We start from the raw sequence: 16,269 nt of genomic DNA, 5'->3' as shown, positions 1-16,269 counted from the left end.
GCGCTGATTCCCTCGTCCCTCCCGGGGGCTCCCCGACCAACACGCTGATGACCTAATTTCATGACATCAATCCTCCGGTGCTCATATGGTGCAGTTTATTTCCGCTGGGCTGCCGCTGTAAATATTCCGAATTTATCAGCCACGCCGGAGACTATTTAATATGCAGAAAAGTCGCGCTCCGGGCGGGGGGCGCGCCGTCGCTGTCTCACTATCACTTTGTGTTTTTTACATCTTCTAAAAATAAAACAAAAGGCTCCATAACTGCTTCTCCAAAATGGTGACTTTCCTCCGATGCGGACGGCGCTAAACCGAATCTCCGAAATAAAGTGAGCCAATCGTGGCAGCTGACATCGCTGAGGAGAGTCGCCAACTTCATGAGAACCGAGCATGAGTGATGAATGGCAGCTGGCAGCGTGCGGTGTTATTGCACTCATAAGTATTATCTTCTTTTTTAGAAGCTGGTTGTGCTGATTGACTAGTTTTCTTCTTCCCTTTTTCCCTATTTCATCCCTTCTCTCTCCTCTCCTCCCTCTGTTCCCTCGCTTTCATCTCTCCTCCCTCTGTTTCATCTCTTCTCTCTCCTCTCCTCCCCCTGTTCCCTCGCTTTCATCTCTCCTCCCTCTGTTTCATCTCTTCTCTCTCCTCTCCTCCCTCTGTTCCCTCACTTTCATCTCTCCTCCCTCTGTTTCATCTCTTCTCTCTCCTCTCCTCCCTCTGTTCCCTCGCTTTCATCTCTCCTCCCTCTGTTTCATCTCTTCTCTCTCCTCTCCTCCCTCTGTTCCCTCGCTTTCATCTCTCCTCTCCTCCCTCTCTTTCATCTCTTCTCACTCTTCTCTTCCCTCCCTTTTCTCCATTTCATCCCTTCTCTCTCCTCTCCTTCCTTTACTACATCTCTCCTCTCTCATCTCCTCTATTTCATCTCCCTCAGGCCCCTGGTAAATGCACATTTCCCTTCTGTGCCCTATATGTTAAAATCAGCAATCACCCATCCTCATAAAGTACAGCAACCACCAGTCTTCCACATAAAGTGCAGCAATCACCCATCCTCCTCATAAAGTGCAGCAATCACCCATCCTCCTCATAAAGTGCAGCAATCACCCATCCTCCTCATAACGTGCAGCAGTCTCCTGACCTCCTCCTAAAGTACAGCAATCACCCGTTCTCCTAAAATGCTACAATCACCCGTCCCCCTCATAAAGTGCAGCAAACACCCATCCTCCTCATAACGTGCAGCAATCACCCGTCCTCCCAAAATGCTTCAATCACCCGTCCTCCCAAAATGCTGCAATCACCCGTCGTCCTCATGAAGTGCAGCAATCGCGTGTCCCCCTCATAAAGTGCAGCAATTACCCGTCCTCCAAGTGCAGCAATCACCCGTCCTCCAAGTGCAGCAATCAGCCGTCCCCCTCATAAAGTGCAGCAATCACCCGTCCTCATGAAGTGCAGCAATCACCCGTCCTCCTCATGAAGTGCAGCAATCACCCGTCCTCCTCATGAAGTGCAGCAATCGTCTGTCCTCCTCATAAAATGCAGCAATCACACGTCCTCATAAAGTGCAGCAAATGCCGGATTTAAGGGGTGGGGCAGGTAATACCTCCGCTGACAAAGAGGAGCAACAGATGGCTGCATCTCCTGATACCCAGCTATACTGCTTATGCAGAGTTCTGCCACAGGATGAGGCTACACATCTCACAGCATATACTATGGCGTGGATATTTCTCTGCTATGAACTCAGCATCACTTTGGTCTAAGCTGGCTCAGTTTGTCATATTCTGTCCCGCTGCAGCTCATGCCTTTAATAGGGCTCGGCAACACCCCAAATATGAAAGAGGCCAACATCCAAATACGAGGCAAAATCACCACTACATTGTCTAAATACCTCCGGCGACATAACCAGCGCCGTCTACAACATACTGCAGCCCCGGAACTGGCCTTCTTTATACACAGATCCTCAGTGATCTCAGTGCCTCCATCATTATTATTTAGGATTAATATCCCTTTTTCTGAAGACAGAACCTCAGCGTTCTGCAGCTAATAAGGAATTTCTTTCCTCTTCTCCGCGTTTTACGAGGTGAAATTGGCACAGAATTGCGCGGTTCTTTATGTCCCGGAGACTGGAGATCAATTATAGGAGAGGTAGAAGCTGGAGCGGCGATATGCCCTGACATTAATGGACTCCAGTCTTTTACTGACACACCGTAAATGCTATTTTTTTCCCCTTTAATTTTAGAAAAAAAAAGGTTTTAGAGAGGAGAGCTGTCATCGGGCGTCGGCGTCTGAATTCCAGCGTGAGATTTCCTCGCTGAGGTATTGTTAGTGCGATGTTATCGCCAGAAAAAAGTAAGGAACATGAGAAATATTGGGGGGGGGGGGGGGGGGTAATTTATTTTAATTTTTTTCTTTGCATGTGTTGCAAATGGCACGCTTACTTCAGACTTCTTGAATAATAGCCACAGTTCAGGTTCAGAATACGTCTATTGTCCATTGCTGTAGGACAGGATGGCGGCGCCTGGCCTAAAGTTTTAACATACTTCTACTTAAAGAAACATGATCCGAGTAACATTATTTAAAATAAACACATGATGTACCTGCCAATGAATAGTACATACTAACCTCACCATCAGTTCCTCTCAGAAGCTCTATATTTTCTTCTTACGACAATTCCTTCCATTTTTGACTAGATTTTGTCAGAACTGAAATATATCAGTTGCTGTCAGTTATAACTTAAAAGACAACTGATGTTCAAGGTAATGTCCGTGTTTCCCTACTGCTCAAATTGGCGATATTACAGTGTAACAGTGTGCTGCCCAGGAAGCTGTTGTGGAGTAACGGCCATTTTCAAAATAGAGGACCGAGAGTTCCATTGATCACAGTGCACAAACAGGACGCAGGAGAGGAGAAAGAGATTGAGGAGTAGACTACACGGAATGTAAGTATGACTTGTGTATGTTTATTTTGACTTTTAATTCTCAGTTCAGGTTTCCTTTAATTGTGGTTTTGTTGACTGAAAAGGATGACTTGATTTGCAGCATACTTGGACTACTGTAAAGGCAATTACTAATTTTAACTCTGTTTTAAAATACTGGCATGTGATATGTGTATATAGTTAGGGTTACGGCTGACGCTCTCACTCTCATATACCAGCAACCCCTGCAACATTCTTGGCAGATAAAATTCCTGTCTAGATTTTGATCACATGACCAGAACCGCTAAGTAAAAGGGGGCCAGTTTCATATTCTGTGGGTGGAGCTGCTGCAGCTTACCTCATTCTCACTGTTTACACTGCAAGTGGGCGGGGCAGAGACTGGCTCTCTCTGAGGAGACTGCAGGCTCTAGCATGGATAGTCTGTGGGACAGGAAGTTGCCTGTCACCATGGTAACATTTATAGACAGACACAATCTTCCATCGGTGATCTGTTGGCCCAGCAGTCTAATGCCCCAATAAACGTGACACAAAAACTTAGCATAACTGCTAATTGACCTTCTTTACCAGGGTTATATTTCCAGCCTGGATGGCTGCGGCTGTCTTTTTCCTATATCCACACACTGTACTTACACACGGCATAATGTATTTGTGGAGCTGAGCGTCTGTGAGGCGGGGAAGCAATTTATTCCCGCACAGTCCATGTGCTGCTAAATTAACCTTGATGAATGTGTTAGGTAGGTGGAACGGTTGTCATGATGAAGCCGAGGATGATCGAGAATCTGTTTATTCAACACGTTTCCATCCACAATCTCTCACAGTAGTCCTCATCCTTACTCGTCTGTTTTCACCGCCGCGTTTCATGGGATTTGCTGAGGTCAGCCTTTTACACAGCAGCGAGGGGTAGCGGCGTACGCTTGACATGCGGAGACTCGCAATAAATTACCGGCGAGAGCCCGACCGCGTTACGAGTGTGAGGCGTGCAGAATGGCCACCTGTGGAAGGAGCAGCAAGTATGGCAGCTCGCCATGGCCAAAATACTAGCGCCCTTACCATCCTTGCACCCGCCTAGCGCCAATTGGCTGTCGTAAGGTGGCAGCCCCAGGACCGCCTAATGCCGCTTGGCGTCAAGTCCTGGGGTTTTGCAGGGGATGGTGCGCGCCGATGCACGCGTATACCTGATTGAATCTTCCTGCGGCTAGGAGACTGTTAGACGGCAAAACCGCCGTCTGTTTACACTGTACAGCAGTGTGATCTAATGCAGCTCTGTACTGGGGGACAGCCGTGTCACTGAACTGTCCCCCTGGGAGGCTTAGAGACGACCGTCTCTCATAGGCTGATGACTATAAGAGCCGATCACTGTGATTGGCTGTCGGGGGAGGGAAAATAAAGAACTTCATGGGGGATTCTCAGCATGCCTTTTATCCTTTATAAAGACACTCCCTGAAAAAAGATTTATACAATGATGCTGGACAGCTTTTCTGCTTACCGCACACTTTTTTTGGCAGTTGGACGGAGCAAATGCCATTCACTAAGTGCTTTTAAAAATAAAGAAAACTCTAAGAACCCCCATGAGAAGATGGGCTAGTCCAAAATCTGTCGGTAATGTCAAGGGTTCTACTACTTACTGTAAGTGACAGCAACATAGGAGAAAAGTAATTTATGGCTCATTTTACTCTGGAAGAAATGTACTGCTTACTTGTATATATGAACATGTATTTTAGATTTTAAGATTTTCGCGACAGGTCCTTTAAGTACACTCCCTGCTGATTTTGACTGGGCCAGTGCCAAGCCGCATACAATTCGCTTTGCATATTCACATAAGCCAGGATCCTTAGCATATCAACTGACCATGTTTAGTGATAGTTATCACTCTGGCTTCTGCTTTGTGCAGCAGGATGGGAGTTTCTGGGCAGTATGTACTCCACAATGAGAGGACAGAGTAGAGCGATCTCTTTAGCGGTACTGGGGACTATTCACCGCTGAACGGTAGTTTACATGCGTCATCTAACAGTCTCGCGGCGCCCTGCAGTGTGTATGCAGCAATCTCCAGCGAGGGTTGAGCCCCCCTTTAACCGGTCGCGCTCTTCCACTTTCCACAGAGAAACGCGAACAACTGACAATAATAAAGCTGAACCGGTTCCAGGAAATCAGCCCAAGGTCGCAGCGCTGTGCTTCGTACACACATCTTATTGTGCCTTATAGAAATATAAAGAAAGCAGAGATGCCGCTACGCGTACATCCCAGGAAGCGGCAAGGTCAGGCCGGGATGATGGAAAAGGTTTTCCAGGGATCCGGAAAATGAAGATGATGGCGTGAGCGCGAGACGAGCGCGAGAGTGACAGCCCGAGAAACCGATTCAGCAAAGTTCTGCTCGTCCGCAGTGTCCAACTGACTCAGATCAGCAGAGATTCCAGGGACGATGATCTCTTCTGTCACCGAGGTCATCCCTGACTGTCCCGCCATGTCCGCCCGCCGATCCCACTGCAAGAAGATGATTAACAAAAACTGGTCAGTACTGCTGGCGCAAGCAAGGGGAGCTATGCTGGGGGCCCAGGATTGAGAGGTGAGGTGCTGAGAGAAGTGGTCAATTTACATACAAACAATTAACCCTCAACACTCAAAGCAAGCTGGAACTCTAGTAATGACAAAAGAACTAGCAAGTTATATGCGGTTGCATTAATGGAGGATATTCTTGTCCAAAATGGATTGCATGTAAAAACATTCTGTACAAAACCCTTTCACCAGCATTGAGGTGCCCTCCATAGAAAGGGTTCCCACTCTACCCACACCAGTCAGCAAGCAAGCAAACATGTCATGCTCTCATTTATGTGCATGTATGTGTTAGATGAGGAACCTTACAGGCCTCAGCGTGGATCCCAGGTTAGTATGAAATGTCTGCTTGCTTGCTGACAGAGTAGAGACCCTTTCTACGTAGGGACCCTTTCTACGGAGGTAACCTCAACGCTGGTGAAAGGGTTTAGCAAGGAATGCTTTTGCATGCAATCCATTTTGGACGAGAATATCCTCCGTTAGTGCAACCAAATACAATTTGCAATCTAGTTGTTTTTATCATTACTAGAGTTCCATCTTGCTGTGAGTGTCTTAGTGCAGAGGGTTAATGATTGTAGGTGGGTACCATTGTCCTGGCCTCCAACAAATCCAGACCCATCCAACAGATTGCCACACAAAGAAGTGGGATTCGCCACTCCAGAGAACAGGTCTCCAGGGCTGTAGAGTCCAGTGGCTGGGTGTGTCGTAAACTGTGCGTTACGCTTGGTGATGTAAGGCTTGGAAGAAGCTGCTCGACCACGGGAACCTATGAAGACATCTGAGCTCTGTTCTTGCGCTAATATGAATGTTGTACCAAGTTCGGAGGTCTGTAGCGATATAGGGATGAAAAAAAACCTCTATACGTAAGGCGATCTGAATCAGAGGGATCCGTTTTCTAAAGGGCGATAATAAAACGTGGTGATCTGAATCTCGGATCGTCCATCTATAAATAGGCCTCATTATTTCTATTTTTAGAGGTTCTTAATGAACTTCCCTTGCAGATTATGTCTACTTTATATTAATCGCCTCCCCCCCCCCCTTGCCATTTTGCGTGAACAGTCGTAGATGAATTAACTAGAAAGATATTTCCGTTGCCTACCGGCGATCGCCGCTGACACCTGGCGCACCGCAGCACGGCAAAGCTTTTGTGAGCATTTAATTAGGAAGAGAGAGTGGAGCTTAATCACTCTATTATTTTACTGGAGGAGGATGAGCTGTTCGGGAGAGTCGCGGCAGCCGCCTCCTCATCTCCAGATGCCCTCTTTACACCGCGACGCCATCGCGGGAACGGCAGAAGGGATAGTCAGCACATCGCTAATCCGCATGAAGAGTGTTACAGGAGCGTGCATGAACGCCTGCGGGCGATTAGCGCGTCACGATCACCTGATTCTCACACAGACGCCGGGCTCAGGTGTGTTCAGAGCCACGCGTGACACATGCCGACGATTTAAACAAAACAGCTATTAATCTGTTTCAGCTGACAATCAGGTTACAACTGACACGTGCGACAGGCGCGCCTAATTCGCTGCGTTCCTTTAAATAGCGCGGCAGCACGGGCGTCTAGGAGTCAGTCGTCATAAAGGACCTTATCTGCATATATTACGTCCCGGTATCTCCCGAAAACTGTAGGTAAAACCTCCTGATGGAGTAAACGTGGTCCCGCCTGGGGGCACTGGCGCAGTATGAGCATAGGTCCCAAATGTCCCTGTTTTGGAGGGACAGTCCCTCTTTCCTCCTTATTTGTCCCTCTTTCAGGACTTTGTACCTTTTTCTATGTAAATATATATATTTATCTACGGTAAAATATGTTTAATTAGCTTTAAACATTAATCTTATTCTTTAAAGTGAACCAGAGACGAAGCTCCCTCATGTATTTTACCATATATATCAGTGGGAACATTAGAGAGATCCTTCACTGCTCAGCCTGCTTGTTTACAGCCCTGATAAAATCCCCCACTGAGCATTGTCTGGCTTTGCCTGAAACGATTATAGCTGAGTCATTATAGCAGAGCCAGAAGGGGGCAGGCTTGTGCTTGAAAAGACATCAGAGAACACGTACTCAGTTATGATGATTCCTGAGCAAAGCCAGACTGAATGCTCAGTGGGGGATTTTATCAGGGCTGATAAGAAGCAGGCTGAGCAGTGAAGGATGAAACAGAGAGCAAGGTAGGCGTTTTTTCTAATGTTCTCACTGATATATATGGTAAAATACACGAGGGTGCTTCGTCTCTGGTTCACTGACCAGTGTGGTTTAAATTATAAAATAACATTTTCTTATGAAATCTTTATCGTATGCGTGAGTGGGTGCGTGATTAGGGCGTGATCAGGGGTGTGGCAGAGGCGGGGATTAAGTGTCCGTCTTTCTCATCTCAAAAAGTTGGCCGGTATGGTATAAGTGAAGCCATTTCCGGTAGGTCCAAGTAATACAGACGGTTACACATCGGTTATTGATACCAGTGGGGGCGGCCATTTCCTTGCTACAAGAAGCATTTGAGAAGTGGGTGGAGATGCATGCAAATTTGTCCAAACACACCAGAAATGGACGGGGCATTTGTGTGCGGCCATCAGGTGATTTTTGCACTACTTTTTTAGCGTTTCTCCCAGAATGGACTTTGGTATTATTTGCATATCCATAGAGTTGTGCAGGTGTTACATAGCCAGATAAACATTCCCGCCTACACAATAAATGGCCGACGAATGCCCAAACAGCGTACCGTCCATCCCTCTGCTAATCAAACTAGTCGTTGTGTATAGGAATTCTGTAAAGCATAATGTGCTAGCAATAGCCCTGTGATGCCCCCCTCACAGGGACGGATCTAGGGGGGGGGGGGGCAAGCGGGTATCTTGCCCCAGGCGCAGTTTGTTGAAATCTTAAAAAGGCGGCAAAAGGCAGTTTAGGCGCCAAAATCTGACCTTTAGGCGCCAAAACCTGACCTTGCCCCAGGCGCAACTTGGTCTTGATCCGTCCCTGCCCCCTCCCCTCATGCAGATGGCATCCTAGGCATCTGCCTGCTTTGCCTATGCCTAAAAACATTACTGGTAGTGGATCTAAAATAATCATGGCGTCAGGTATTTGGGACTATTTTAAATGACAATTGAAGTCAGAGGAATATGGAGGCTGCCTGCCATATTTATTTCCTATTATACAATACCAGTTTCCTGGCTGTCCTGCTGATCCTCTGCCTCTAATACTTTTAGCCATAGCCCCTGAACAAGCATGCAGCAGATCAGGTGCTCTGACTGAAGTGTGACGGGATTAGCTGCATGCTTGTTTCAGGTGTGTTATTCAGACACTACTGCAGCCAAATAGATCAGCAGGACTGCCAGGCAGCTGGCAATATGACAGCCTCCATATTCCTCTCACTTGAGTTGTCCGTTAAACTGTCAGTAAACTTCATTTCTACAGGTTTGAAAGTGAATCAGGAGAGGGTCAGGACTGGAATCTGATATTCGTGGCACTCTTTCAGTAGCCTCCCTCATGCAGACATGTGGGGGGGGGGGGAAGGGGTTAAATCGCTCACATGGCAATAATCTGGGCCTCCATAATCTTTACGTCTTCTCCTCGAGATCGCTATCTCTCCTCAGGATCAATTCATTTGAAGCTTCGGGGGCTTAGTCTCTCCTCCCCCCTCCGAGAGTAATAAGGTGAGTTTAATTGCTGAGATCATCGATGTAATGGTCAGAAGACTCCCCTGATTTAATAATATTTGCATTGGGACGCTGAGTGAGGTCTGCCAATCATTGGGGCTGATTTAGAACGGCAGCGATTTGCGCCAATAAGCGCAATTTTCTGGGTGAACACCAACATTGATAGACGTTCCAACAACGTAAACGATCACTGCGTTTATTCGGGATCGCCTGTATCCTGAGGTCGCTGCTGCTGTCCATGATGATCAGCAAGAAGTGACAATCGTCATATTTATAAAGCAGAGATCGGCGTGATTCATACTTTATTAATCACCAAACAACATTCCGAATCTTTGAGGTCATGAAAATGTCCAGACAGTGTTGCATTTTCAGAAGTTCCGGGTTGCCTTGGTCTGACTACAGGTCTCAGGATGTCCTTGTGGGGTGTATCAGAAGTGAGGTGTGCACTGTCCCCGATCCCGTTCTCTGCACACAGCTGCACCTCATCTGACGACTCTGACAAGGTCATCAAATCTGCGGGCGACACCATCCTGGGCCTCATCAGTGAAAGTGTGGAGCACACATACTGCAGCGAGATCGAGCAAATCTGCAGATACCACCATCCTGGGCCTCATCGGTGAAAGTGTGGAGCACACATACTGCAGCGAGATCGAGCAAATCTGCAGATACCACCATCCTGGGCCTCATCGGTGAAAATGTGGAGCACACATACTGCAGCGAGATCGAGCACATCTGCAATTGGTGAAAAGTCAACAAGCTGTTGGACTGACTGTGGACTTTAGAAAGGCCCCTCCTCACTCACCACCGAGGTCTCCAGGCTACGATGCTTCCAGTTCCCAGGCGCTACCATCACCATCGATTTGTGATTGGGCGAGAACACCACCAAAACCCAATAGAAGGCTCAGCAAAGGCTGTTCTTCCTGAGACAACAGAGGAAGTTTGACATGTTGCGGAAGCTGCAAAGCAATGTTAAGGAGATTTCTTAAAGGGATACTGTAGGGGGGTCAGGGGAAAATGAGTTGAACTTACCCGGGGCTTCTAATGGTCCCCCACAGACATCCTGTGCCCGCGCAGCCACTCACCGATGCTCCGGCCCCGCCTCCAGTTCACTTCTGGAATTTCAGACTTTAAAGTCAGAAAACCACTGCGCCTGCGTTGCCATGTCCTCGCTCCCGCTGATGTCACCAAGAGCGCACAGCGCAGGCCCAGTATGGTCTGTGTCTGCGCAGTACACTCCTGGTGACATCAGCGGGAGCGAGGACACGGCAACGCAGGCGCAGTGGTTTTCTGAATTAAATCAAATTCCAGAAGTGAACCGGAGGCGGGGCCGGAGCATCGGTGAGTGGCTGCGCGGGCACAGGATGTCTGCGGGGGACCGTTAGAAGCCCCGGGTAAGTTCAGTTCATTTTCCCCCGACCCCCCTACAGTATCCCTTTAAGGATTTTTTTTTTTTTTTTTTGTCTGTTTGCTTGTTTGTTTTTTTCAATTGAACGTGTTTTTTTTTAATTGAATGAATATATACGGCTGTAGAAAAAAAAAGTGTCCTTAACATTACTTTGGGTTATCCATTTCCAATTCTTTGGGGTGTGTTTTCCTTCCCATTTCGCTAACTTGCACTGTTTCAAAGGAAATACAAAACATATAAAAGCTCCAACTGTCAACCCAACCGGCAGCAAAGCCAATTGCAAATCACCAGACGATGTCTCCTGTCCATGGTTCATATATGTACAATGCGGTATTGGCTCTGTGACGGACCAATCAGAATGCACCCATCTAACAACACACAAACGCCATATGCAATTCACCCTCTCCTAAGTTTTCTCCTAGGCAATCATTTCTCATCTTCTCTTTAAAATAACATTTTAGCATTTCACAAATTAAAAAAAAAGTACAGAAAGAAGTAGAAAAGGTACTTTAAAATTGAATTTGTGTATTTTCTTGCTTGCTGGGGGTTTAAAGGGGCATTTTAAAGTGACAAGGTGTAAAAATATCATCTGGGAGAAAACTTAAAGGGGAACTGAAGAGAGAGGTATATGGAGGCTGTCCTGTTTATTTCCTTTTGATCAATACCAGTTGCCTGGCAGCCCTGCTGGTCTATTTCTCTGCAGTAGTATCTGATTAAAACCAGAAACAAGCATGCAGCTAGTCTTGTCAGATCAGACTTATAAGTCTGAACCACTGAAACACCTGATCTGCTGCATGCTTGTTCAGGGGCTATGGCTAATAGTATTAGAGGCAGAGGATCAGCAGGGCTGCCAGGCAACTGGTATTGTCTAAAAGGAAATAAACATGACAGCCTCCATATACCTCTCTCTTCAGTTCCCCTTTAAGGGAAAAAGTAAATTGCATATGGGCCAAAGTGTCAATAAGCTGTAAGCAGAGCAGGATCATCCACCAGGCAACCTATGCAGGTGCTTGGGGCCCAGTGGGTGTCAAGGGGGCAACAGCCACCTGCGCTGACCTCTCTCCACTTCAACTTACCAGTAAGACCACAAGGTGACACCCAGATCTATTACCTTGTCTAAGGCCCTTTACACCTTAATCCGTCTCTGGCGGCACGTCCGCGTTCTACTCGTACAAGTACAACACATCGGTCTGTACATTTCGCCCTGACTTTTTCCTGATAGTTTGTTAGTGGACAGAGCTGAGCGTTTGTCTATAATTTGTCTCTGCAGAGGTCTGACAGCGGCGCGGAGGTTTATCCGGCGTGACCTTGAGTTCCTGACGCTTCAGCAGATGCCCCATAAATAAATAAAATTATATCTACGGCCCCGTCGGAATTAACGAGAGAGCTTTTACCAAGTCTAAAGCAACGACCCATCCTAAAATCTGCTGTAACCTCGGGGAGAGGAACGCTTTTCCCTGCCTTGTGTGTATATTTATTCACTGAACATGTTTGCACGCCAGTGAATAAGAATCAGGGCTGCATTGTGTTGTCGGTGCGCACGCTGCAGCCGCGGGCCTTCTTGTCATTTGCTGCATTCCAATAAAATCATTATTGCCTGCGATCGCCGGTGGGGAGGAAGGGAAGCGATGAGGGGGAAGGAAACGGGGAGAAACGATTACGGAGGCCTGGTTTCCCGGCAGACAGACATCTTGTGCATTTCCCAGCGTCCGCGCAACAAACAATCACCAGAATAAAGGAAATAAATACAACAAGAGGCGAGATAAGACCCAGCGTGATTCCTGTACGACAGAATGCTACATACATCATAATACATTACAGCGCAAACAGAGATATTTATGTATAAAGCTCCGGGCTGAGACATGACAGCAGCGAGGAGGAGGAATCGCGGGATGCGGCGGCGGGAGAGGAGCCGGGAATAAAACCACAACAAAAACTGGCAGAAGAGGAGCCTGGGAATAAAACCACAACAAAAACTGGCAGAAGAGGAGCCTGGGAATAAAACAACAACAAAAACCAGCAAGAGAGGAGCCTGGGAATAAAACCACAACAAAAACCAGCAGGAGAGGAGCCTGGGAATAAAACCACAACAAAAACCAGCAGGAGAGGAGCCTGGGAATAAAACAACAACAAAAACCAGCAGGAGAGGAGCCTGGGAATAAAACCACAACAAAAACCACAGCAGGAGAAGAGCCTGGGAACAAAACCTCAACAAAAACCGGAAGAAGAGGAGCCTGGGAATAAAACCACAACAAAAACAGGCAGGAGAGGAGCCTGGGAATAGAACCACAACAAAAACCAGCAGGAGAAGAGCCTGGGAACAAAACCTCAACAAAAACCAGCAGAAGAGGAGCCTGGGAATAAAACCACAACAAAAACCGGCAGGAGAGGAGCCTGGGAATAAAACCACAACAAAAACCTGCAGGAGAGGTGCCTGGGAATAGAACCACAACACAAACCAGCAGGAGAAGAGCCTGAGAACAAAACCTCAACAAAAACCGGCAGGAGAAGAGCCTGGGAATAAAACCACAACAAAAACCGGCAGGAGAGGAGCCTGGGAATAAAACCACAACAAAAACAGGCAGGAAAGGAGCCTGGGAATAGAACCACAACACAAACCAGCAGGAGAAGAGCCTGGGAACAAAACCTCAACAAAAACCGGCAGAAGAGGAGCCTGGGAATAAAACCACAACACAAACCGGCAGCAGAAGAGCCTGGGAATAAAACCACAACAAAAACCGGCAGGAGAGGAGCCTGGGAATAAAACCACAACAAAAACCGGCAGAAGAGGAGCCTGGGAATAAAACCACAACAAAAACCATCAGGAGAGGAGCCGGGAATAAAACCACAACAAAAACCAGCAGGAGAGGAGCCTGGGAATAAAACCATAACACAAACCGGCAGGAGAAGAGCCTGGGAATAAAACCTCAACAAAAACCGGCAGGAGAGGAGCCTGGGAATAAAACCACAACAAAAACCGTCAGGAGAGGGGCCCGGGAATAAAACCTCAACAAAAACCGGCAGAAGAGGAGCCTGGGAATAAAACCACAACAAAAACCGGCAGAAGAGGAGCCTGGGAATAAAACCACAACAAAAACAGGCAGGAGAGGAGCCTGGGAATAGAACCACAACAAAAACCAGCAGGAGAAGAGCCTGGGAACAAAACCTCAACAAAAACCGGCAGAAGAGGAGCCTGGGAATAAAACCACAACAAAAACAGGCAGGAGAGGAGCCTGGGAATAGAACCACAACAAAAACCAGCAGGAGAAGAGCCTGGGAACAAAACCTCAACAAAAACCGGCAGAAGAGGAGCCTGGGAATAAAACCACAACAAAAACCGGCAGGAGAGGAGCCTGGAAATAAAACCACAACAAAAACCTGCAGGAGAGGTGCCTGGGAATAGAACCACAACACAAACCAGCAGGAGAAGAGCCTGGGAACAAAACCTCAACAAAAACCGGCAGGAGAAGAGCCTGGGAATAAAACCACAACAAAAACCGGCAGGAGAAGAGCCTGGGAATAAAACCACAACAAAAACAGGCAGGAGAGGAGCCTGGGAATAGAACCACAACACAAACCAGCAGGAGAAGAGCCTGGGAACAAAACCTCAACAAAAACCGGCAGAAGAGGAGCCTGGGAATAAAACCACAACACAAACCGGCAGCAGAAGAGCCTGGGAATAAAACCACAACAAAAACCGGCAGGAGAGGAGCCTGGGAATAAAACCACAACAAAAACAGGCAGGAGAGGAGCCCGGGAATAAAACTACAACAAAAACAGGCAGGAGAGGAGCCCGGGAATAAAACCACAACAAAAACAGGCAGTAGAGGAGCCCGGGAATAAATCTACAACAAAAACCGGCAGGAGAGGAGCTTGGGAATAAAACCACAACACAAACCAGCAGGAGAGGAGCCTGGGAATAAAACCACAACAAAAACCGTCAGGAAAGGAGCCCGGGAATAAAACCGTAACAAAAACAGACAGGAGAGGAGCCTGGGAATAAAACCACAACAAAAACCATCAGGAGAGGAGGCCGGGATTAGAACCACAACAAAAACAGGCAGGAGAGGAGCCCGGAATAAAAAGAAGAACTCACTGATCTCAGTAACGGGGGTTATGGAAAGAAGGGACTTGCTATGCAGACATTGCTAAGGAGTTGTAGGGTATTTCTTCTGTCCTATGCATGGTGCAATATGTTGCTGGCATGTGCAGATCTGGAACAAGAGGTTTTACTTTAAAACACACCTGAAGTGAGAGGGATACGGAGGCTGCCATATTTATTTTCTGTTAAACAATACCAGTTGCCTGGCAGTCCTGCTGATCTCTTTGGCTGCAGTAGTGTCTGAATCACACACCTGAAACCAGCGTGCAGCTAACCCAGTCACACTTCAGTCAGAGCACCTGATCTGCTGTATGCTTGTTCAGGGGCTATTTATACAAGTATTAGAGGCAGAGGATCAACAGGACTGCCAGGCAACTGGTATTGCGTAATAGGAAATAAACATGGCAGCCTCCATATCCCTCTCACGTCAGTTATCCATTACTGAAGCCTCAGCTCTCTCTCGATGATGTCAGCACACCTCGGCATGCTGGGAGTTGTAGTGGCACCCCCTCCCGGCAGGCCAGCTGTTGCCTGGTGACATAACTGACATAGCCGGCACGGCCTTCCTCGCATTATTTACATGTCAGAACTTGTTTCCCGCGAGTCACTTTACGTCTCAAACTCTCTTTCTCCTCCACGGAGTCGCTACTTTCCTGGCCGATAAAAATACTGGTTTCCATTAAGATGTCAGCCCTGTCAGCGCCGCACACGGCCGTGCGTCCCCCGTCCGCTGACATCTCCACATTTGCTGCGCATTCCGTCTGCTGTCAGTTCACATTCGCCCGCGGAGAGTCATTTGGCCTCTTTGTGTTTCGGATACTGTTCATTAGATGCGGGGATCTTCCATGGCAGGTATGTACTCTCAGCCAATGTCATATTATCGCAGGTAGGACAGAGCACTTTGCATCACTCCACATGAGAAATCTGCCCAAATGTGACATGACAGGGAGAGCGCCACGTCCTGCTGATATCGGCTGTTACATTCTCCTTCTCAGCCTGATGGGCGACACACGGGCGGGGCTGAGTGCCTGAGCGGGCCCCAGAGCGAGCCACGTCCTGCTGATAACCGATGTTACATTCTCCTTCTCAGCCTGATGGGCGACACACGGGCGGGGCTGAGTGCCTGAGTGGGCCCCGGCCTGGGAAAACACCTGAATTACTTGAATAATTTACAGCGTTACAATCACTGCCAGTAATAAACAGGGGCTTCCTGTAATGGAGGGAACTGTGTCCCAAAATCCGGCTATTATTCTAGAGTTGCCATAATGCAAAGAAAGTCACATGACCAGCCGAGGAGCCTCGAGACGCCCAGAAGCCCGACAAGGCGGCATGTAGGGTTGCCAGGTCGGCTGATGGAGAAAACCGGACAGGGGGTGGAGTTAGGGGCGGAGTCAGAAGCACACTTTTATGTAGAGTGGGGCTAAGCAATGGGCTTTTAAAAAAATGTTTTTTTACAGTATTTATATCGCACTGACATCTTCTGCAGCACATTACAGAGTACATAGCCATGTCACTAACTGTCCTCACCAGTACATGCACATAAGAGACCACTTTTCACCAGTAAATGCACATAATAAGAGACCGCTTTTCACCAGTAAATGCACAAGCATTACACGTAGCAACGTCGGGAAGCGCGGG

The 16,269-nt window shown here is 47.6% G+C and overlaps 1 protein-coding gene across 4 annotated transcripts in view; it reads right to left on the bottom strand.

Moving 5' to 3' along the window:
- Positions 1-16,269, bottom strand: part of DIAPH2 (diaphanous related formin 2) — a 1,596,586-nt gene that overhangs the window by 167,083 nt on the left and 1,413,234 nt on the right. The gene's annotated exons all lie outside the window — the stretch shown is intronic.

Source organism: Hyperolius riggenbachi, chromosome 8, assembly GCF_040937935.1.
Source record: "Hyperolius riggenbachi isolate aHypRig1 chromosome 8, aHypRig1.pri, whole genome shotgun sequence".
In the NCBI taxonomy this organism is placed as follows: Eukaryota; Metazoa; Chordata; class Amphibia; order Anura; family Hyperoliidae; genus Hyperolius; species Hyperolius riggenbachi.
Note: the sequence above shows the minus strand (reverse complement) of the source record. Positions and strands in the feature narration are given on the sequence as shown.